This window comes from Convolutriloba macropyga, chromosome 4, assembly GCF_964194025.1.
Source record: "Convolutriloba macropyga chromosome 4, txConMacr16.3, whole genome shotgun sequence".
Classification (NCBI taxonomy): domain Eukaryota; kingdom Metazoa; phylum Xenacoelomorpha; order Acoela; family Convolutidae; genus Convolutriloba; species Convolutriloba macropyga.
In genome coordinates this window covers 21,214,136-21,220,632 of record NC_134471.1, presented here as the reverse complement: position 1 = coordinate 21,220,632, position 6,497 = coordinate 21,214,136, and positions in this window count along the sequence as shown.

Below are 6,497 nucleotides of genomic sequence, written 5' to 3'. Positions count from 1 at the left end.
AGACTTTTGAGTTTAAAAACGTTTAAAAACCTAAATTCTTATTGAATTAAACAATGCCATGCCTCATTACAGCGCTGATGAGATCTTTCATAGAAAAAAACGAGAGAAAAAAACAAACAACAAAAGAAGCAAAAACAATAAATTCACTGCAAAAACTAATTATCTAATTTTGAACACACCTAGTAACAACGAAAAAATTCAATCGTATAACACCTTAACCTTACAAATTTATTTTGTTCATATCATACAGCAGATGCCATTTATCTTTAACGAGACTAGGTAACAATGTCGACAAAAGAAATGTTAAGGCTAAATTGAAAATCAGTAAACATTTTTTAAATTAAACAATTTCTAAAGTCTAAAAAATCATTGGCTTTTAACTAAATAATTCTTAATAAATTTACTAAATATTCACTATGAAACAAATAGGACCTGTCGTTGCTTAGATTAATCCATAGGAATGGAGTACAGAAGCAGAAAAACTCAAAAAATTAAACAATTTGCCAAAACACAAATTATTGAAGCTATTAAAAGCACTAGCTTTTATCTGAATACTATGTGTTTTTCCTTCAATTTTCATTCAAATTAGTGCAACTAAAAATTATACTGGAAGATTAAATAAGTAAATTTAGGCCAGATCTGAAAATAATTGGTATCTGTTTTCATGCGAATGTGCTAAAAGAAAAAGAAAAAGAAAACACAAGTAACATCACTAAACTCTTATTCAAACGCCTATGGCCTAAAAATAAAACATCAATTACGATATAATATTACCGGATATTAATTTTTTGTGTACAAAAAATTGAATGAGACCTCTCAATGATGAGAAAAAGCTACAAGTAGACGAAAAAAAAAAACAAAATAATGAAAAGTTTTACAAATCAAGGAAAATGTTTAATATCATAATCTTTGAGAATATTCGCTTTAAATAACTGCCTTGGGAAAAATCAATCCTTGAATATTCAATTACAAGTTTTCAGATTGGTCAGCTTTTTTACGCCTACCTAAAGATTAAAAAATAGACAAAAACCGCTAAATAAAAAAAAATTGAGAGAAAAAGGTGTCGAAGCCAAAAAAAAACAACTTTTCGGCACTGAGTTTTCTATTTTTTAATATTTTCTAACAGCATGACATTCTTCTTATTAATATGACTTCAAAAAATCAACAAATGTGAACAAATACAGTAAAACCACGAAATTTCTGAGAAAACCGTTAGTATCAACGACATTAAACTCAATTGCGTTAGCCGAAAGGCAGTAAAAGCGCTCGATAGGAACATAAGAAATAGGTTTCGATGGGACAAAAAAAAACTGTCATTATTCAGTCACGGATACGATAAAACATTAAAATAAGTCATTGAATAAGAAAACAACAACAAATACAGGCAAAAACCAAAAATTCAGTAGAAAAGTGCAAAAGTGTCGAAGCCATTTAAACCATAAGCTTTTCTTTGAAAACTTTATCTGTGATCCAATGAACGTCCTTTCAAAGCCGATTGGAATTAACAAAAATAGGATAATGTGATGAGATTTTAGAAGAACCAAAATTAAATTCAAAAATTTTCCAAAGGTCCAAAAAAAATTATGAAAACTAGCGCATCGAACTTATCGAACCAATAGTTAGAAGAAAAAGCTGCAAATTAGATTATTTCAGTTGAGGTATGAAAAAACAAGTTCCGGTAATTACTGAGACATTCTAACAGTTCAGGAAGATAAGTATACGATTGGTCAATGTTCAACAAGTTTTTTCAAAAAATTATTTTTTTCGAAGTCTTAACAGCCATTAAATTCATTAGCTTACAACAGAAGTCAACAAATACGCTCAGTCATGACTCGTTAAAAAAAATATGTTTATCGTGCATCGGTAATCAATAATAGATCACAATAGTTCTTCTGACTATGAGAAGAAAAACAAATAAAGAAACCAAAACTTCATTAGAGAGGAAAGTGTGACAGCCATATAAACCATATCTTTTATCTAAAAATTTAATTTATTCTCCATTTAACGTCTTCTCAAAACCGATGTCAGCTATCAGTATTAGGATAATATCGTAGGATTTCAACAGGTACCAAAAGTACAAAAGTATTCAAAAATTTAAAATTTTCTTTTTGAAATCTTGTGGCATCGAAGCCCTAAAACCAAGAGTTATGAAGAAATGGTAGCCAAAATAAATTTAATTGCTGTAGAATGAAAGGAACGGTTTCTTTTCAATGCTGAAAACTCCTTACAAATCATGAAACTAAGTTTAAAATTGGTTAATGTTCAAAAAAAATTTTTAAATTATTTTCAAAGACTTAACAGACAATAAGTTCAAAAGTTTCCAACAGAAGTCAATGAACAAGCCCAGTCATGACTCGATAGAAAAACAAGGATGTTTGTCATGCATGGGCAATCAATAAGATAGCACAATTAGTCTTATGACTATGTCAAGGCATGGATACGATAAGACATTACAATAGGAAAACAACAATAAATACATGCAAAAACCAAAAATCTAGGAGAAAAGTGCAAGAAGAATGTATCGAAACCATTTAAACCGCTAACTTTTCTCTGAAAATTTTGTCTATGATCCATTGAACGTCCTCGAAAAATCAATGGGAGCTATCCCAATAAGGATAATATGATGAAATTTCAAAAGGATTCAAAAATACGAAAATATCAAAAAATTTTAATATTGTTTTTGGAATCTTGTGGCGTCCAAGTAATAAAACCAATAGTTAGAAAATAAAACCACTAAACCGAATAGTTTTGGTTGCAGTAGAAGGGAAGGGGATCCTCTCAGTACTGAGGCTGACTTACAGTTTAAAAAATAACTTATGATCAGTTAATGTTTAAAAGAAATTTTAGAAAAATTATTTATAAAGTCATAACAGCCATAAGATGTCCAATCAGAACACTGAATAGCTTCACTAATGCTCCTTACAAAACCCATTTAGTTTTTAGTCAATGATTCTATGCCATAAAGCTCCAAAAATTCAGGAAAAACCACAAAAAGAAAATCAAAATTTCATTAAAAATTACAAAAGCTCAGAGTAGAAGCCATAGAAAACTTGTGCGATTCCTTGAAAACGTGTTTTTTGTTCATTAGGCGTCATTTTACTGTAAATCAAGTTTATCAATAACCAAACATCGATATGAAACATGACCAGTCTCTAGGTGACCTAAAAAATATGAAGTTTTCTTAAAATAGCAGCTCTCAAATAGCATTCGAATTTTTTTATTAAGCTTCTCTTTGAGACCAGAACTAGTTTTTTATCACCTTTTGTGTATTAGGAATACGAAGTTAGTTCATTCTGTGGCGTGAAATGTAATTTTGAACGAAAAATTTTTTATAAAAAAGGATTATAATTTGAAGCAAAATTCCACTAAAAGTGAACAAAATCATACCAAATATCACATGTTCACACAAATTTTCAATCCTTGATAACTCATCGAAACAAACAAAATTAAAAAACTCATCGAAACAAAATGTTTTTAATTTCAATTTCTAGGCTGGCCGAGCTTTTTTTATGATACCACTCACATTTCTCTACGATGAATATATCGATCGGCCAAAATTGACTGAACAAAAAAACCCATTTGAGTATGTAGTGCCTTCCCCCGTAAGTGGGGTCAGAATAATTAATGTCTGTCTGAAAATGTCTAATTTTTGCTCGGATTGTTGCCTGGTTATCAACGCGCACCTTTCGCAGTGTCGTTTTCAATTTTGTGCAGTTTTTCGGTAATGTGGATCGGTAATGTGAGAGGTTCGGTAATGAGCATTTGCATATATTGCTTCCATGATCCGCTCATTTATACTTTTTATCTAATTGTCTACCAAATGAGGAAAAGATGAGAAGTTCACAAAGATAAATTTTCTTCAGAAAATCTTGAGTCAATGAATTGCTATGATCTCAACCACCATTGAAATTACTGAATGCCACATTGCGGGTCGATGAGAATAACAACTAGAACGATAATAATTAGAAAACAAAACAACAACAGAATTAATTAATTGCAAGGACAAAATTTAATATCTGATTCTCTTTTATTAAGAAAACATTTAGCAACCCAGATAAAATTACACCAGATAGAAAAAAATTAACAATTTAACTGGTGCGTCCTTGGAAATTAGAAGGTACTGTCCTGTATGTAATCGGTTATTTAATAAGTCGGCGAAAACTACACAAGTTGACAAAGTTGAAATTTCTCATTTTTTTCGGAGCCAATTTTTTTCAAAAGTCATTTCAACCATAAATTTTAAAACTAAACGTTATATTTAAAAATTCTAAACATAATCCATTTAACCAAAAAGTAAATTCTGAAGAAGCACATTGGATCTATCATTAGTGAGTATCATAAGTGATAAAACTACAAAGATCAACAAATAAAGGCAAAAGTCGAAAAAATGAAAAAACTTACAAGAACATAATGAAACACAGTATTGAGGCTAAGGAAAGCATTGGCTTTTGCATTAAAAAGGTTACCTGTCACTTTATTACTCATTCGATTATCATTGGCGACCGTTTTAAAATGAACTCTTTGAAAATATAAACAAAACGAACAAAAAATTTTTTAAGTCTCAAAACCCACAAAATCTTAATGATTACGCTTAGTCATTCGCTTAGTCATTCGCTTAGTCACATAACTATGATTTGAAATGAAAAAAATCACATTGAAGGGTTCATTGCTTGCTTCAAGATACAGAGGAGGATGAGATTTGCTATTAATGCGACTAGTTTTCAAGAAGACAAACAGAAAAACATAGAGGTTAAGGTTTAAAATTACCTCAATGTTTTTGAAACCACTCAAAGTCCTCAAAACCATTAGCTATCAAATAAAAAAATAGAAATTTTCTTTTATAGGATCTATAGTAAGCCACCAAAATCTGTTGTTAATCAGAAATGTCCCAGATCCACAAATGAGTGAAAAAAAATAAAACTGCATTTGCCAAAAAAAGGTGGTGGCAAAACCATTGGAACCATATTATATTCAATAAAAACATTGTGTATTCTAAATGCGGTTTCTTCAGAACACCAAAATAACTTTAAACAAGTGTGATAGTACGACAAAACAAAAACTCAAAATACTGGCAAATAAAAAAAATGATGAACTCCGTATCCTAGTCAATTAGTCACCATTTAAAACTTGAAAAAAGAAAACTGACATTGATTTCGCGAGATAGAAGAAAAAGTTTCATTGGTGAGTATAAGCTACAAGTGAACAAATATAAAAATTAAAACCAACGAAGTTTAAATTTTCTCTGTCGTTTTTAAAAATAAAAAAATTCAAAGTTATATTAGCCATTAGGTGTCAGTTGAAGGCAAGAAATTGGCTCATATTTGTATTTTTAAGAAACCTCTGAATATTGAGAGTAAGGCACAAGAACACAAACAGATGATAAAATTCATTCAAAGGGTATTAAATATTTACTATTTCTCAAAATTTCTTTGTCAAATCAATAAAAACATTCAGCTTTTCTCTGAAAGCATTATATACGTTCTTTTGAACATAATTATTTAGAGTTGATTCTAAAAAAATTGTTTGAAAGTGATATAGCCAATGAAATGTGCGAAAATATATCAGTTCTGTTTTTCGGACTGTAAATGCATTCAAAAATCAAATTAGCACTCCTATTAAAATTAGTTTAAAGAAATCAGACTTCAAACCTCCCTTTTTCTTTTCTGATTCAACTCTTCTATTCTGCCTAAAATCCTACTCTATTTTGCTATCGAATTGATATCAGAAACTTGTAAATTTGAGACAGGAGTAAATTTGAGCTGATCTTTAGAAAAGACAGCGCCCGAATACAAGCTTTTCTTTCAGTGCCCGTCCATAAAAATGTTGTACTCAGTCCAGATCCTTATACACACTTTGACCAAAAATCATGATATTTTAAGAAATCAATTATGTATTTTGAATAAATATCAATTTTTATCAAATTTTTAAAACGCCAGCAGAATTTTAATTCCAGAGCACTCTTTTAAGAAGCGGAACTTAAAATGGTATTGAACAGGAACGACAGCCGAAGGTTCTCAAAAATTTAAAACTCGATAAGACCTCAAAAAAGATAAGAAAACTTTTAAGCGATTTAATCTAAATTCTTTTGTTTACGGCTTTCTAATGATACCAATCACAATTCTCTACAATGAAAATATCTACAAGCCAAATTTGGCTGAATAAAAGACCAAATTGAGGATATAGTTCCTGTCCACTAGGGTGGTGTCGGAATAACTTTTATGTTCAAAGGTATGTTCATTGGTAATTTGGTAGATATAATCTTTAATTGCGGAACTTTATAGGCTTTACAGAATATTTTTGGCTCTGTAAGGCTTTATTTAGTTGACAAATGAGGTCTAATTAAAATAATGTTCATGTAGGGAATTTCTAGTGCCCAGTTCCACTTATAAATTGACAGACAAATATATAAGCGTAAAAAACTGTTAATTATCGGTTTTCACATTTTTGTCGAGTTCATAGTTCAAAAAACTAATTATCAAAAACATTTTACGCAAATC